This window comes from Mustela erminea, chromosome 1 (genome assembly GCF_009829155.1).
Source record: "Mustela erminea isolate mMusErm1 chromosome 1, mMusErm1.Pri, whole genome shotgun sequence".
Taxonomy (NCBI): Eukaryota; Metazoa; Chordata; class Mammalia; order Carnivora; family Mustelidae; genus Mustela; species Mustela erminea.
In genome coordinates this window covers 166,017,549-166,035,302 of record NC_045614.1, presented here as the reverse complement: position 1 = coordinate 166,035,302, position 17,754 = coordinate 166,017,549, and the positions used below count along the sequence as shown (strand labels likewise).

The 17,754-nt window shown below is 38.8% G+C and overlaps 1 long non-coding RNA gene across 5 annotated transcripts in view; it reads right to left on the bottom strand.

The window, feature by feature from the left end:
* The window catches only part of LOC116594617, a 192,114-nt gene that overhangs the window by 167,473 nt on the left and 6,887 nt on the right, over positions 1-17,754 (bottom strand). For 4 of the 5 annotated variants that reach the window (XR_004287345.1, XR_004287327.1, XR_004287350.1 and 1 more), the window contains exons 2-3: positions 9,715-9,870; positions 9,180-9,265 (exon numbers count right to left, since the gene is read on the bottom strand). This is a non-coding gene — a long non-coding RNA (uncharacterized LOC116594617). Of the gene's footprint in view, positions 1-9,179; positions 9,266-9,707; positions 9,871-17,754 lie in introns of all 5 variants that reach the window. The other variant, XR_004287339.1, reaches the window with a different exon arrangement.

Here is a 17,754-nt window from a genome sequence, read left to right as displayed (position 1 = left end):
CAGGCTGCACCCAGGACCGCCACACATACTGCCTTGCTGTTAATATGGACTCCTGTATTCTCTCTCCCTTTCTCATCTTGGTGACAAAGTTTTCTGACTTAGGGCTTATTAAATTCTAACCCAGCTCCATCATTCCCAAATAAGATTGCCAAGGGTTATTTAACCTCAGTCTTTCTACCAGCTTGTGGTTAATCATATGCATGTCATCTGCCCCAGTGAATTAGATTAGAAATCAAAATAACAGTAACAATATTAATAATAGCAACCACAAGGCAGCACTATGACAACCTTTCATCTACAATATATTTCATCCTCACAACAACCCTGCAAGGTAAATTATTACAAAATACCAGTTCCTTTAGGATAATATCAAATTCTCAAGATGATATCATTTATATCAATAAACAAAAACCTCTTGCTTTGCTTGTCTCTCATCAAATAAATACCATCCACTCTAAGTGAACATCTAAGAATAGAGAAGCAGCACACTAGAGATCTGTCTCCTCTGAGATTGGCTCCATTTTCCTCTTCTCTGACTTACCTCCAGGGGGCAGTACAGTCCAATGATAGGCTGTGGAGTCCGAATCCTGGGGCTGAAATCTCTGCTCTGTCAGTTTCAGTTACACAAACTAGGACAAGTTAGTTATCCTGAGCCTTAGCTTCTCAGGCATAAAATGAGGAAACGGACAGATTATTATAAGGATGAAATGAGAAAATGACCAGTATATAACAAGGGTTCCACCAATACTTGTTTGCTGTTATTTTATATTATCATTATTTTAGCCTTTCTTATAATATCATCACTAAACATAATTTATTCACCTCATATATTTTAAGCAGCTAATATTTGTTAGACACTGTAGGTGATAAGGCTAAAAACACAACTCAATCCCTCATCTCAGTACATTCACAGACCAGCCAGAGAAAAAACACTTATAAATAGAATAATGCAGTAAGACGGACATACTAAGTCTTGTAAAGGTAAAAAAAAAAAAGGGTGGATGTCTTCACCTCCAACAAGGTAAGTAAAGGGCAGGGAGCAAGAAGCTTTCTTGCCACTGTGGGACAATGGATAGATTTAGACAGAGTGGAAAATGCCCACCTCCCCATCTCCTGACACATACACTCCTCCCCCACACATACATTAGGCACTATCCTTAGCTCTTTGGACAAACACAGATGACGTGAGCTTAGCCAGTTAGGTTCTCCTGACTGGCCTTTTGATTCTGGAGAGAGAGGGGTCAAGTTGAATAGCCAGAAAATATTCCTGGCCCCCTGGCTGAGGGCAATGGCCAGTGGTGTGGTGGTGAGTACCCAGGGGCATCAAAGCTAAATGGCAACAGGAATAAAGACCAGTTCTAAGCCTGCTGTGCCAGTGGAGTGATCCCAGCTGTGTCCTCAGCTGCTTAGCTTCCCTTGGTCCCTAGTCTCTTCATGAATCAGATCTCCGGACCTCTGGCCAATTATGAGAAACCCAATATCCTTCCAACAATTATTTCTTTGCCTGTGTTGGACAGAGGTTCTCTGTTACTTGAAACCAAGAACCCCAGTTGGTACCTTGTGTTATCAAATAAAACTTTCCAGCCTTATTGGAATTGTGGCTTTGGCTTTCCAAGCGGCCTCTAATTACCACTTTCTTCTATGTTAACTAAGATACTATTTTGTTGCCTTTTTCAGCGTAAACAGGCTTTATTGTGGAACTTTATCTTAGCAAAATGTGTATCAAGGAAAGTATTGTCTGAATTTCCATTTATCAAAAGAACCAACTGTTCCTACTTGCCACAAAAAATTCTTCCATGACTCATCCCTCCACACCAGACTCTTAATCTTTTCATTTTGTGATAAGCAATGAAGATGAAAGCCAAAGATAAACAGAAGAGCATGTAAGCAAATGAAGAAATAAGAAATCATTTATTGATTTCTCGTGGAAGTCAACAACCCACTCCTATCTTTGTGTTCTTAATATTATGTTGATCAAATTGGCATAATTTTGAAAAGGCAAACAGCAGTGAGGCACCTGAATGGAAGCTTCAGTCACAGTCACACCTTACTTAGTCTGTGGACTGCTGCCACTGCTGGAAATGAAGAGGGAGAAAATGTTGATTTGAAAATGCCCACCCTTCTGGAAGGAGCCCAACGACCACCAGTTTGGTCCTGGTGTGAAGAGAAAGATCCTGGTACTGTAAACTACTGGGGGAGAAAAGAGAGAGAGAGAGAAAGATCAGGTTGGCTTCTCTATTTGGAGTTCAGGGTATACAGGCAACAAGACCCAAAGAGAACATTTAATAAGAGCTTTTCATCACTTTCATATCCCCAAGCTTCTTCCCCCCCCCCCTACTTTATCACTTCCCAGCTGTCTCTAGATTTTATTTTGTATCCACTTTAGCTAGGAGGTCAGAGTTAAGCCTTCAGGAATGTGTCTCTCTATAGGCAGAAACCTGATTCCCTCTGAAAAAACTCTTAGTAGACCTTGGGAAAACTGCAGTTGCTATCACATGTACAGAGAGAGCTTTTGCAGTCATTGGACTTTAAATGTTCTGTTTGTTGGACTGCCAAAAGGTTACTGCTCCCTGGAGAACTGAGCCAGTTCCTCTAAACCCCTCCCACTGACTCATATGTTTGTCTGGCTGCAGCTGCTCAAAAAGATGGGAATTTAAAAGCTGCTACACAAGTGCAAAAGCAATAACCAAAACAGTGGCAATATCCTCAGGTCTCGAATAGAAAATACCCTTCCTGAGAAATGCAAGGGTAAGGGAAGGAACATGAGAGAAAACAGTGGAACCCAGAATGGATAAAGATGAAAAGAAACAGGAAGGAAATCACGAGTTCTCAGGGCTGGAAACGATTCTGCTCTGTGACCTTGCTAACGGCAGTACCATGGATTCATTTTCTTCCCCCTGCAGTTAAATTTTCTGTGCCCTAGATTTATGCAGTGGTTGATACTGATAACTTATCAATATCACAATGTTAAAATCATATTCTTCAGCAATGCTTAATAACGCTTATTATTTCATTATTACTTCCATCCTAACAATATCCCAGTGAGTTGGGACACAAAATATTTCCTACACAAAATAAAAATGTCTTAGCTCTCACGACCTTGTACACAAATCCCAAATTTCCTTCAGCAGAGCCCAGAAAAAAAATGGTAAGCCACACCATAGTATTCCAGGATGCTGACTCTATCTCTGCAGCCTCTGCCCCACCCCCCAACTCCCTTCCATACTCCCTAGTGTTCTCAAGTTTTCCCATCTCTCTCATCGAACAGGAAATTGACCTAATAAATATTGATCTAAGGTGTTGAAGGAGAAACAGTGCTGCTACTCTTCCACCTTCAAAAAGAGGCAAAGGGAAAGAATGATGCTCACTGCACAGAAACTGCCAATAACAGGACTTTTACTCCTAAGTGTGAGAGTTAATAAGAGACAAGAAGCCTTCCCTGAAACCCCTCAAACCATGTCATGAGCTACATTAAAGGTACAGTCTCTAAAATTCCAAAACCTTTTCCACTGATGCCTACCATGTCAAAGATCCCCACAATCCATTTGATTCAAAAACAGCTATAACACTGCAAAATAAAGCCCATCCCCACTGATTACAAATGTCATCTTTAGTGTTTGTGACGAAACGCTCTTGCTTACCGGAAACTGTTTCTTCCATAGCCTTTCTTCATCTGTTATCAAAAACAGGGGTGGTCTTTCAGTTGATTCAGCCTAAGAGAGCACTTCAGAATTTCACTACCTATATCTCACTCTCTTGTGGTTGCAATCCTATCGCCCACCACCTAACCTGTAGTTCTGCATGAAGGTCTCTGATAAGAGGTACATAATCCATGGGCAACTCCACTTGATTTTATTTTTTTTAAGATCTCAATTAGGTGAGCCTTGTCAAATGCTCCAAGGATTCATTTTCTGCCAGTTTTGGTATACTTCCACAAAGATCTGAAACTATTTATAAACTGCTTCACTTCCTGGAAAGTTTTTGCTACTCCAAAGAAAACTTCTAAAGTTTTAGAACATCCCTTTGGAACTTGTCCCTTTGGTACTGATCCCATTTTCTTTTTATTTTGGGGGAAACTGTTTCAAAAACTCGTATTTAAATAATCCTAACTGGACGCCTGGGTGGCTCAGTGGGTTAAGCCGCTGCCTTCGGCTCAGGTCATGATCTCAGGGTCCTGGTATCGAGTCCCGCATCAGGCTCTCTGCTCAGCAGGGAGCCTGCTTCCTCCTCTCTCTCTCTCTCTGCCTGCCTCTCTGCCTACTTGTGATCTCTCTCTGTCAAATAAATAAATAAAATCTTTAAATAAATAAATAAATAAATAAATAAATAAATAATCCTAACTAAATTGCTTATTTGAGTTTGTGAAATTGTACCTCCTCAGCAAGGCTAAAAACTCTGAGAAGGCAAGAAAGATGCCTGCCATTTGTTTGTCCAGTTTATCTTCATAATCACTCTTCCCAGTACCTACCACAACTCCCATGCACACAATGGGGGTACAACAGCATTGAAGTAATGAGCACTAAACTAGGTAATTCAATATTTAATGCTGTGTTTTTAGGGGCCAACATTTCTGTCTATACCAACAAATGAACATGGAGATGCTAAAACAGCTTGAGCTTTGCAATACAAACTGACACTTGTCTCCTAGCTAAGAAATGTCAAAATGTAGAGCTGGGGAAGGAATTATATCATTTGCTATCTAGAACACAGGCTAATAACTCTGGCTTGTCAGTGACTAGTTATAGATATCAAGGAGTTCAGCACTCTTGCCCTTAAAATCACCAGTGAATGTGTACAACAAAATCCTGCATTTTCACAATTTTTTAGATGCATTATGGCTTCAGATGATTTTTTTTCCTTTATGTGTATCTTATGTTTACTTTAGGCCATTACTCTCCACAGTAGTGTTTGTAATATATGCACACTAGAATAAGTTAAAAGCTGTTAACACTTATTAGCTATCATTTTTGGCGTACATTTAAACTTTTTTAGTTTCAATATTTCTTTCATATTTAAATTATCCTTGTTAAGAGTAATCTATGCATCAGGCATTTTGCCTGCAAAACTGTAGCTTTTTTATTGCCATTAAAATACAAATAAATCATTAGCCTTAGTGGATATTAAACAAGTTAAATCAGTTTTTACCAAAATATAACAGTTACTTTCAACATTAAACAGGGTTTGGAACTGGGGCACCTGGGTGGCTCAGTGGATTAAAGCCTCGGCCTTCAGTTCAGGTCATGATCTCAGGGTCCTGGGATCGAGCCCCACATCCGGTTCTCTGCACAGCAGGGAGCCTGCCTCCCCCTCTCTCTCTGCCTGCCTTTCTGCCTACTTGTGATCTCTGTCAAATAAACAAAACCTTAAAAAAAAAAAGGGTTTGGAAGACTCTATGACCTAGGTTGGATCCTAACTGTGAGGAGTAACATTTAGAACAGGTTCTGGCTCTCTTGGGCCACATTAACTGGAAATATATATTCATATATAAATATCTATACATTTATACATAAACACACATCAATATTTATGTTCAATATTTTTCAGATAAGCACCTGTAAAGAGTGTCTTTCTCACTTGTGTCCCAATCAGATCCAATTCTTTTTAATTTAAAAACAATATCGGAGTGCCTGAGTGGTTTATTCAGTGGAGTATGTGACTCTTGGTCTCAGGGTTGTGAGTTCAAGCCCCACATAGTAGGGGCTATGTGGGGCCTACTTTAATTTTTAAAAAAAAATGAAAGCAATGGAAAACAAATTGCTTAGGGAAACAAAACAAACATCTGTTGATCACTTACTACATACCAATATCCTCTGTGATTCTCTCCTAACAACCTTGCCAGATAGCTATTATTCATATTTTATAAATGAAGATTCTGTTATTTTCTCCAGCTCTTATGACTAGGAAACAAAAGAGCAAAAACTGCCTGACTGCTAAGCCAGTACTCTTTCTACTACACCAGATTCCTAGAGGACCCAGCTGAAAATCACACCCAAGGCAGCTGTTTGCACAAAACTCTCTGACTCTACAGAGTGTTTGCAGATATTTGTAAGATTGTTTCTTAGAAGAGTAAAACTTATCTTTCCCATAAATATAATATTAATGTTTCTGTCACCAACTAGTTTACAGAGCCTGTTTTACCTAAAATGTATTTAAATAACTTACCCTTTTGGATTTTTTTTTTTTTAAGATTTATTTACTTGAGGGATGCCTGGGTGGCTCAGCCATTAAGCATCTGCTTTTGGCTCAGGTCATGATCCCAGGGTCCTGGAATCGAGTCCCATGTCAGGCTCACTGCTTGGCAAGAAGCCTGCTTCTCCCTCTCCCACTCCCCCGCTTATGTTCCCTCTCTTCCTGTTGTCTCTCTCTGTCAAATAAATAAATAAAATTTTTTAAAAAACAACATTTATTTGAGAGACAGAGAGAGAAAGTGCAGGGGTAGGGGCAGAGGGAGAGGGAGAAAGAGTCTCAAACAGACTCTGAGCACTGAGCCAGACACGGGCTTGATTTCACAACCATGAGACTATAAACTAACCCAAAACCAAGAGTCAGATGCTTAGCCAACTGTGCCACCCAGGTGCTAATTTACATCCAGTATTTTTGCAAATGTGCATCCAGTATTTCAATCTAAGTGGCTTATCATGTGGTCATATAAACCTCATGAAATATGGTTTCTCAATATACAATCTGATAAAAACGTGAAAACACATCCAAAATGGAGTCTTTTATGGTAAGCCCCATGTCACCAAACTGAGACTTAATTAGTTTCAACTCCCAGAAACGGTATCTTAAATCAGACAATCATGAATTGCCTGATCAGCACTGGTTTAGGGATCTGATAGACCCCTACATTCTGCTAAAGGAAAGTAATCTTACAATAACCAATTTGCATTTTGCTGTATAAAACGTCTTTGTTCCCACCCTTTCTGCCTATAAAAGTCTTTCACTTTGTATAGCTCCTCAGAGCTCCTCTTTATCTACTAGACTGGATGCTACCTAATTCAAAATTACTGAATAAAGACCGTAAGATCTTTAAAATGTGTTCATTTGAATTTTGTTTTTTAACACATCATAGGAGATGAAGATTAAAAGAAGCCCTACAAACAGGCTGACCAACTCTCAGTCTGCCCAGCACTGTGAGGACTCCTAGGAAAAGGGACTTTCAGTTTTAAAATTGGGACTAAGGGGTTCCTGGGAAAGTCCCAGGCAGACAGAACAAGTTGGTTACTCTGCATCTCATCTCATCCAAGCCCTCATTTCACAGGTAAAGAAACCAAGGCCCAGGGCACAAATCAGATCAAGCAGTTAGTGACCCACGACACCTATACTTTTTCTCTTATTTATATGGACTCGTTCAGCCTGTGGACATATTGTGATTTCTCTGATTTAATCACTGGTTTAATCGTTTATCATGTACACTACCCATTAGGGTCTGTGTATCAAGAACCAAATCTCTGTTCCCTTTGTATTTTCAGCACTGGTCCAGTTCCTGAATCAGTGTGTGCAACTTGATATATGCTTGTTGGCTGCTAGTGAAGAACGAAAGTCTGTGGTCTGGGGAACCGAGATCTTTATTCAAGTTGTATTGGACCAGAAAGACAATAATACATCACAGATAGAAAGCTGAGAGCTGCATGAAGCAACAGCTTCACCAATTTTTTCCTTTATGTCCTATGTATTATATAATAAACATGTATTACTTTATAGTGAAAAACAATCATTTTTAAAAGAATGCTTATCAGTGCTTTGTGTTTCCCGATGAACCAGAGGACTGCTGATCCACAGGCAAAGGATAAATGTCAGAGGATAAATTACCACCTCAAATGTCCTGCTTGCCACATTTCTTGCCAAGAGAGCAACAAGAGAGAACCTTCTTATCCTCCCTCATTGTGCCTCACCTGTGGTCCTCACAGATTATTTGTGGAGACAAAAAGGGCAACCAGTGAACAGATTCTGATCTGTTTTCTAACTATACCAATAAACATTCCCTAATTCCTGTTCATATTAAAATCTGAACTGGCAGTAGAACATGCTTAAAAATTGATGTAGCATTTGAGATACGAGATTTCAAAGAAGGGACTTTTTCTCCAGCTGTGCTGCATCTCCACATCTGCCAAAATGCTCATAGTTTGACTTTGCACATTCTGAGTTACATTCCTCCCTCTTAAAGAGATGAGAATCATGTGCCAGCACTCATTAAGAAATTACCCAGTAAACACTCTGGCTCCCAAGCGGCTTTCTGACACGAAATAAGTTTCTTTGATCAGTAGAATGGTATATTATAATCACTATAAACCTTTAAGGGGGAATCACTGCCAAAAAATTCCAACAGAGATGAAAATACCAGAATTTTGAAGTTGACCAACATTGCTTCTTTATTCCACAGTCCACAGTGATTCAAAGAGTTTAATTCATTAATATTTAACTTTGCAAGTCTCTACATCCACTTAGAAACATCCTTTTTCATTTTTTTCCTCCTTAAAACTTATTGAGTATCACTGTCCTGTAACTTGAAACTATACCCTGGGATTACTATATAATAGGTGTGAAAGTAGATTTCCAGGATCTGTGAGCTGCTGGTTGTTATTTAATGTGTGCAACAACTCAAAAGTGGTGGTGCATGTGTGGATTTCCCACTCCCTCTCTCATTTCCATAGGTTAAAATGAGCAGTGCGTGTATACAGGGAGAAAAAAACACCCATCACCAAAGGGTAGTCTGGACTGAGCGTTTAATAGGAATCAAGGCTAACTCTTTCTTTAGAAGAGACTATAAAGAATTTTCTCAGCATAGATGGGAGATGGTTTTAGCATCAGTTTATAGGGTCACTTTCTTCTGCGCTATTGGCTACTTTTCTTTGAGTTACTGAGCGGAACAAACCCTCAAACCATAAAGCTTTGTAGGACAGCCTTGACGAGCTCAATACCAAATACAATTCTTAGAGCAGCATTCATACTTTTGGGTACGAAACAGAGAAACAAATTTTAATCCAGTGGAACCTATATTAGAATCACTTGGAAAGACTGGCCAAATTACTCAAGCTCACTCTCATTCCCAAGACACTCTGAAAGATACTCATGTTCACCCACACACACTCCCATTAAAAACTGTTGGTTCTTGTAGCCACAGCCTATGTACCACAGATCCACAATCAACTGTCGTCAGGAGGCCACTATTAACCTACCATTCCAAGTAACAGATATCAACATCTGAAATGTGCACAGCCTGTGATCCATCAAGTCCCCCTGTAGGTATTTATCCTACTGACACCTGCACAAGAAGGCAAAAACATGCAAATGAAATATGAAATTTTCCAGCTTGCAGTAAATAAAAAAAACTAAATAATTAAATACATTATGGTATCAAAGCATTGGAATTATTCTACTCAGCTGTTAAAGAGGAAGAGGAAAATCTATATTCACTTATATGGGGAAAAATAACTCAGTTTCTCAAATATTTTGACTGTCTCTGAATGGGCTTTTAGCCATCATTATTACATAGGATTACATAAGAAAAGGGATCTTGGATCTGGGTCTCTACAGCACATTCACAAGGTGCTGTGACATGAAAGCCAGAAGACTTGCAATAGAATTTCCTGGCTTGCATGGCACAGTACACTGGGAAGATGTACATTTCCTATAGCTATGCCAGGACACCCCGCCCCCAACCACCCCCCTCAAAGTGGCCCTGTAAGGCATAGAGCTGTCTGGACCGGTTACCTCCAACAGTGAGCAGCCTCTTCATTCACTCTGACTGTCGCACCAGTATCTGTGGTTCCTTGTGTGCGGAGTGGAACAGGTTTGGGAAGTTGTGAATTTCAGGAACTGAAAAAGTTACCAGGATCCTGTGTCACTGTTTGTGTCAAAGGCTAATTTCTAAAGGAAAGAGAACAAAATACTAACTGTAACTAGAGCATCTTATGCAAAAGAATGAAGATAACTGGGGTTATTTGAAACTTTTACCTTAAAGTCACTTTGAAATGTTAAATGAAAGAAGCCAGACACAAAAGATCATAAAATACATGATTCCATTTATGTGAAATGTCCAAAAAAGACATATCTATAGAATCAGAAAGTAGACTGGTAGTTGCCTGGGGCTGAGGGTAGGAACAGACTTGATTGCAAATGGACATGAGGAATCTCTCAGGATGATGAAAATGTTCTTAAATTGGACTGAGTGATGGCTGCACAATGCTGTAAATTTACTAAAAATTGCTGGTGCTGTCAAAATGGGTGAATTTCAGAATATGTAAATTGTATTTCAGTAAAGCTCTTAATAAACAATTTAAAGTAATACTACACAATTTATAATTTTAGCCATATTACTTAGATGTCTATACAACAGAAATATATCTAGGTTATAAAAAGCAAGTTACATATATTGATTTTTTTTATTAGCAAAAAGCTGTAATTTAGGGGTGCCTGGGTGGCTCAGTGGGTTAAAACCTCTGCCTTTGGCTCAGGTCATGATCCCAGGGTGCTGGGATCGAGCCCCGCATCAGGCTCTCTGCTCAGCAGGGAGCCTGCTTCACCCCCCACCACTCTGCCTATCTCTCTGCCTACTTGTGATCTCTGTCTGTCAAATAAATAAATAAAATCTTTATTTTTTAAAAAAAGCTGTAATTTAAAGAATCAAAAAATGTATTTAATCTTCAGTATGCACAGAAAATAACTAGAAGGAAATAAAAGGAATGTTGTTTTTAGAAGGTGAGACTAGAGTTCCCTTGCAGGGAATTTTTTACTTTTTACTTCATACATTTTCGCCCCATTAAATACTGTTACAGGCAAATACTCCTGTTATTTAATAATGTGTAAATTATCTTCAATGTCTACATTTTTCTTTTGCTCTCAAAAAACCTTGTTATCAAGGTCCTCAGAATATAAGTATTCTTTTTAAAGATTTTATTTATTTCTTTAAGACAGAGAGAACAGAAGCTTGTGGGAGAGGCAGGAGGAGAGGGATGCAGGGCTTGATCCCAGAACCCTGGGATCATGACCTGAGCCAAAGGCAGACACTTAACGAACTGACCCACCCAGGAGCCCCATAAAGTAAGCATTTATAATTAAATATTTCAATTCCAGAATAAAAAAGTAAAATATTGACTGATTCTGGAAAAGGTGATTAAATATAATACATATTGTCTCTTGACAAGGGCACTACAGTAATGTTTTACAGAACTGTTTATGTGTTCTACTGATGGCATGGAGATAATTTTAGGTCAGAGGCTGGTAAATTTTTTCTTATAGAACAAAATAATAAATACATTAGTCTCTGTGTGCCACTCTGTCTCTGTTTCAACTACTTCATATGTCAAAAGCAGCCACAGACCATTCATAAATGAAGAGATGAAAAGAACAGGTTATAATGATCTCTGTATTAGGTGGGAGAATAAGGTTTTTTTTTTTTTATTTTAATATGTGCCTGGAAATATATTAGAAAAATATAACAAGCTCATGAAGCCCATGCATTCTTAAGCATTGTAACTTGGGTTAGGCTAATTTTATGTAAGTTTTTAAGAAAAATATTAAGTAAATCTACAACAGAAGATACCTGGGTATGACAGAAATCATGGGAAAAAAATAAGTTGTGAATGTTATCTGCAAATGACAAATATTTGGGAAAACTGCATTTGAGCATAAATAACAATTTATTAACAATAAACAGTAGGATGAAGAAAATCTCTCCAGACTAGGTAATTCTTTTTTTTTTAAATTATTTTATTTATTTATTTGACAGAGAGAAATCACAAGTAGTCGGAGAGGCAGGCAGAGAGAGAGAGAGGGAAGCAGGCTCCCTGCTGAGCAGAGAGCCCGATGCGGGACTCGATCCCAGGACCCTGAGATCATGACCTGAGCCGAAGGCAGCGGCTTAACCCACTGAGCCACCCAGGCGCCCCCAGACTAGGTAATTCTTACTAGAACTCAACCCAAAGCAAAACTCCTGAAAGAAATATCAAAATGTAGACCAAAATCCCCCAAAGGTAGTGATCCTTAATATTTACTGGATCATAAGAGACAAACCTATTATACAGGGGAAAAAATGCAAAAACACTGTGCTTTCTGAAACACTTCCAAATTCAGAGACTTCAGCTTGGTGAAAGAAAAGAGCACATACACAACAGCATCATTCCAAGATTTTTTTCAGGCACTCCAGTGAACATGACCCATGCTCAGCACTTCACTCAGCAAATCAAACAGGCAGACAAGAATGCAGTGCCCTCTGGTAACCAGTGCCCTCCTCACATACCAATTGTGATGACACAGGAAACTGTGTATTGTCAAAATAAAGTAATGTTGTTGCCGATGACTGCCCCCATTCAACTCAACATGCCACAATCCAGGTCAGAAAAAGAACAGAGTTTTAAATCTTTTCATTCTTCCTGTACTTCACTAAATACAGCCATAATTTACAAACTGATACCTTAACCAAAGATAGGGTGTTTTCTACTTCAGAAAATCTGAATTGAGAAAGGGCAGAAGAGGATAGATGGTGAGGAGAAAAAGGAGCTAATAATTTTGAGCAACTATGTACTAAGTACTCTCTGTTCTATGAAGTGCTTACAACAAATCTAAGAGATATATATCATTATCTTCATTTTAAGAAAAGGAAATGGAACTATGTGTCTAGATTTATCTCCCTTGCCTCCTCAAGATAAAACTTTTATATCAGTAATACTGAAGAGCAAATATTGATCTATAAATATATTACTTCATGTTTCCATTAACTTTTGCTCATGCTGCTAGAATGTTCTTTCCATACCTATATTCAACTGAATTGTACTTGGCTTTGAGGCTCAGCTTAACCATGACTTTCCCTGAAAAGCCTTCCCTCATGCCCTCCCCCATTCGTGATTCACCCTTGCCATGGTGTTACTTCCACAGGGCATCACCACCGTACACAGTCTCATGTACACTACTGAAATTGATGATTTAGTTGCCAATCTCCCCTTGTAGATTAAAAATTTCTGAAAGTTCAGAGACCACTTCAATCTGACATCTCTCCTCAGAGCTTTAATACTGTGTCTAGCACAAAGTAAGAACTCTATAATCTGTTGACTGAATGAATGAACAAACTGCATTGCCCAATGTCTAACATGCAAATGGTAGAACCAGGATTTGAACCTAGTATCTCTTTCCAATATACCATCATGTGAGCACCTAAATAAATAAATAAATAAATATTTATGATTAGTTAATTAATTACTAGTTGCTCTTTAGGATATTAAAGGATTATCTACCAGTGACTCAGTTGCTCCAAACTGCCTTGGAAGTCCTTCAAGAAGTACCATAAACTGCCTTTTAAGGGACCAAGGAAAATGTTCTAAAATGTCTTAAATTCAAAGAAAATAAAAATTCTGTCATAAAAAAACTGGGGGTTTCTCAGAATTAAATTGCCAAAGAACTAGGAAGCAGTAGTGTGGTACTCAAAAATAAAACCATCAAAGTCAAATAAGTGTATCCTTGTTAAGTCCCTCTGGCCTCATAGCAAGCCAAAAGTATTTCTGTCATTCCATTTTTAACAAACCCTCAGGAAGGTCCAAGGTGGAAGCTGGCTCATATCAAATTGCCTCTGAAATTTCCCTAGAGTAGTTCATAACCCCGAGCACCCAGGAATCTATATATACCCCATCACCCCTGGCTGATTAGGAAATAAGCTAAGCTCCCCTTTACTACCAAGTTGCTTGTTCCTGCTTCTCTTGAGTTTTCTCAGATAGTTTTGTGATGTATGAATGTGGGGAGGCCTGAAGGCCTTTGCCAGAGTACATCCCCATCCTCCTGCAGGGGCTTAAGAACCCACATGCTGCTGGCCCTACCACCATACCCAGACCTGCAGTTCCAAACAAATTTTAGAGACTGACATTGGGCAACAAGAAGCTATTGCAAGGTTATAAACAAAATAGTGATCAGACTGATATCTGAAATCTTCCAACTGTACCCTTATAATTGTTATTATCATTATCATTACTATTATTGTTAGTATTATTACCTCTACAATAATGTGTTCTCACGCACATTCTCCCCAGAATGGGACAGAAGGCACAATTACCGCTGGTATACCAGGTGTATATGAAACAATGTTGAGGAGGCATGTAAAAATGTATTTAGAAGCTAAAACAATATCTTTCATGCCTGTCATGAAGGGAAAATGACTAGCAATTGTTGCTTTAGACTACTATATTCTACTGCACTGACAAAATTAAAAAGTATTTGTTGCAGGCCTACTGTGTGCAAAGCATCACACCAGAGGCTGCTGCATCTCTATATATAAAGAAATGAAAAGATTTGTTGGCTTCTCAGGCAAAAATCTCTGGAGAAATTTTGGGGGAATCATAACCATTGTTTAATATTCTTGAGCCTTTCTGCTTCAATTTTTCTAAGACATGGCACACTCAAAATACTTAAATAGAATCTTCTACTATGTTTTGCAAAGAATATACTTTTTCCCGTGACCAAAATATTAGTATCTGCTTTCTATGCTATTGTCTTTTAAGTATCAAGGTATTTGAGAAATTATTGATAAAAACTTTGTGAGCACATACTGAGAAATAAAAGAGAACTGGTTAATTTTAAAGGGTTATCATGCTCCCAAGCTATCCCCGGACCAAATATGCCTATGCCTTTAAGTCATAGGATCTCTCTTCTTTGAATAAAGATGTCAACTGCCTACACTCAATCACCCTTCATGAAAAGTAACACAAATACCATCGTACCATGTAATGGAAGTTGCAATACAATGAAATATATTATAGTTTTCATTTACATTCCCACTGTGTCTCCTTAAGGATATACCCTCATCAACTCCATTGGATTTAAGCACTGCTCAACTCTGTAACAGCAACACAGTTAGAAACCAACTCTTACAATGGCCACAGACACAGTTAATTCATTTAATAAGCATTAACTGAGCTTATGTGCAATATATTGTTCTAGATGCTACGAATTCAAGCAAAGATGATGTGGCAGGTAGCAGATAAATACAATCAGTGTGGTATGTCTTATGATCAAAGAAGTGTACCTAATTAGGCTCTCCTGGTCACTGGTATAAGGTAACCAGTTGAAAAATCATGCTAAGCTCATCCACACTAAGCTAATTAAAAGGAAAAATTAGCTCAGTGGCTGCTCCAGTCAGTGGGCAATCTTTTTCTGATTTCAACCCCATGGACACTTCCTATGGGAGATACCATGAACAGTAAATACCCTCTTCACCCAATGACCTATAATCTAATTAAGGCAATAGATACACATTTAAAATGATGCTCTAGCAACAGAAAACGTGGGATGAAGTCCTAGACTTGCCACTTACTAATTATGTGATTTGGGACAAATTGGTAGCATTTCAAAGCCTCAAGTTTATTGTATGTATAATGGGTAATAGAATATACTTCATGTGATTGCAATAAAGATGCAATGAAATAGTGCAACCAAAACACTAAGTCCAAGCCTGAGAACTCAGAAACCATTAGCTATTATAAAAGTATCATTAATATGATTAATCTTAAGTTGAGTGCTCAAATACTCAAAAGAACCAACAGTCAGTTTCAAATGTGGTTGTTTAAAAAAGATTTAGCAGAAACACTAAGATTTGAGCTCCAACTTAAAGGCATCACAAAAAAAAGATGATCCATGATAGAGCAAACTGCAGTAAGGAAACTCAAGATGATGACAATTTCTCCAGCAGGTAATGAAAAGACAGTATGAGCGGAGCTTGTGTAAGGAAGTGAAGGAAGACGGAACTTGAAAGGCAAACTGGTGCCAGATGACAAGAGGCTTTCAGTGCCCGACAAACAAGTTTGAGCTTTGTCCTGTACTTGATGGCGACTGAAAGGTTCTGTCGAGAGAAAAGTAAAATGACCAAAGCAGGGCTTTCTAAGACTAAGTGAAAAAGTTGGGGGTAGGGGGTAAACAAATCAGTTAGAATGGATTGTAACTGGGCGCCTGGGTGGCTCAGTGGGTTAAGCCGCTGCCTTCGGCTCAGGTCATGATCTCAGGGTCCTGGGATCGAGTCCCGCATCAGGCTCTCTGCTCGGCAGGGAGCCTGCTTCCTCCTCTCTCTCTCTCTCTCTGCCTGCCTCTCTGCCTACTTGTGATCTCTCTCTGTCAAATAAATAAATAAATAAATAAATAAATCTTTTAAAAAAAAAAAAAGGAATGGATTGTAACAGTCCTGCTGCTTGGCAATAAGGACATACTTTGCAGAGGTGTCAGAGGAGAAAGTTGGAGACTGGAAGCACTTCGAAATGAAAAAAAAAAAAAAGAGAGAGAGAGAGACATTTACTGAATGCCAAGTATTAGTCACAGTCCTGCTCTAAAAAAGGTTGTCAGGCCACATTTTCCCAAGGAGTAGTTAAGTCTCTAAATTAAAGTTATGAAATTCCAGAGATATGTTGATTCTTCCAGGTATTTTCATGACTAAGAAGGGTACCTTTCTTGCTCACTATAAGCATTAAATCCATGTTGGTGCTCATAATAATGTGATCTGCATTTGTTACACCTATGCTGCTAGCAACATTATTCACAACAGCCAAAAGGCGGAAAACAATCTAAATGTCCACCAATGATTAGGTAAACAAAATGTGATATTCACATACAATGGATTATTATTCAGTTTTAAGAAGGACTGAAATTCTGAAACATGTTACAATATGGATGAAACTTAAAGACATTAAACTAAGCAAAATACGCCAGAGACAAAAGGACAAATACACTATGATTTCACTTATATGACATACCACAAATAGTCACTCACAGAGACAGAAAGTAGAATGGTGGTCACCAGTACCAAAATGAGAAAACGTAATAGTGGGAATCTGATGCCCTGAGAAGCAGGATGTTTACTCAAAACGAGATGAAGTTAAGGCCTGCTAAGTCCTTTAGCCTAGATGCCCAACCAAAGAAGACCACCTCTCTCCCCAGGTCAGACATCATTAGATAGGTTGTCCAGTATGAAAAATAAAAAGGAAAAAAGCCAACGATCACCTCCATCAGAATGATAATGATAGCCCAATGGTGCATGCCTCTCTGCTTTTAACATGCCCTGGTCTGACACTAAAGGAGGGGGTAGGGGGAAGCCATTTTGCCAAAGTAACCCCTTACCTTGGCTCCTTTAAAGAAAGGAAACTTGAGGAAGGAAAAGTAACTTGCTGAGATGTCTCTGTGCCCTTAATGCCACAGCCATGACAAATGCTCTAGAGACAAATTCAGTGAGCTTTGAGGGACCAGAATTACTTAATATATTTCTAAATTTAAATTTCCCAAGTAACACAAATGTAGTGAACTGAAAGGGCACCTACACTCCCAATGAGTATAGCAGCAATGTCCACAACAGCCAAACTATAGAAAGAGCCTAGATGTCCATAGACAGATGAATGGATAAAGAAGATGTGGTACAACAGAATACTACTCAGCCATCAAAGAAAATGAAATTTTGCCATTTGCAACAATATAGATGGGAACTAGAGGGTATTATGTGAAGCAAAATAAGTCAATCAGAGAATGGCAATTGTATGATCTCACTGGTATGTGGATTTAAGAAACAAGGCAGAGGATCATAAGGGAAGAGAGGGAAAAAATGAAACAAGACGAAACCAGAGAGGGAGACAAACCATGAGACTCCTAATCTCAGGAAACAAACTGAGGGTTGCTGTGGGGGTAAGGTTGCTGGTGTACCTGGGTGATGGACATTAAGGAGGGCACGTGACGTAATGAGCACTGGCTATTATAGAAGACTGATGAATCACAGTACCTCTGAATCACTGTACC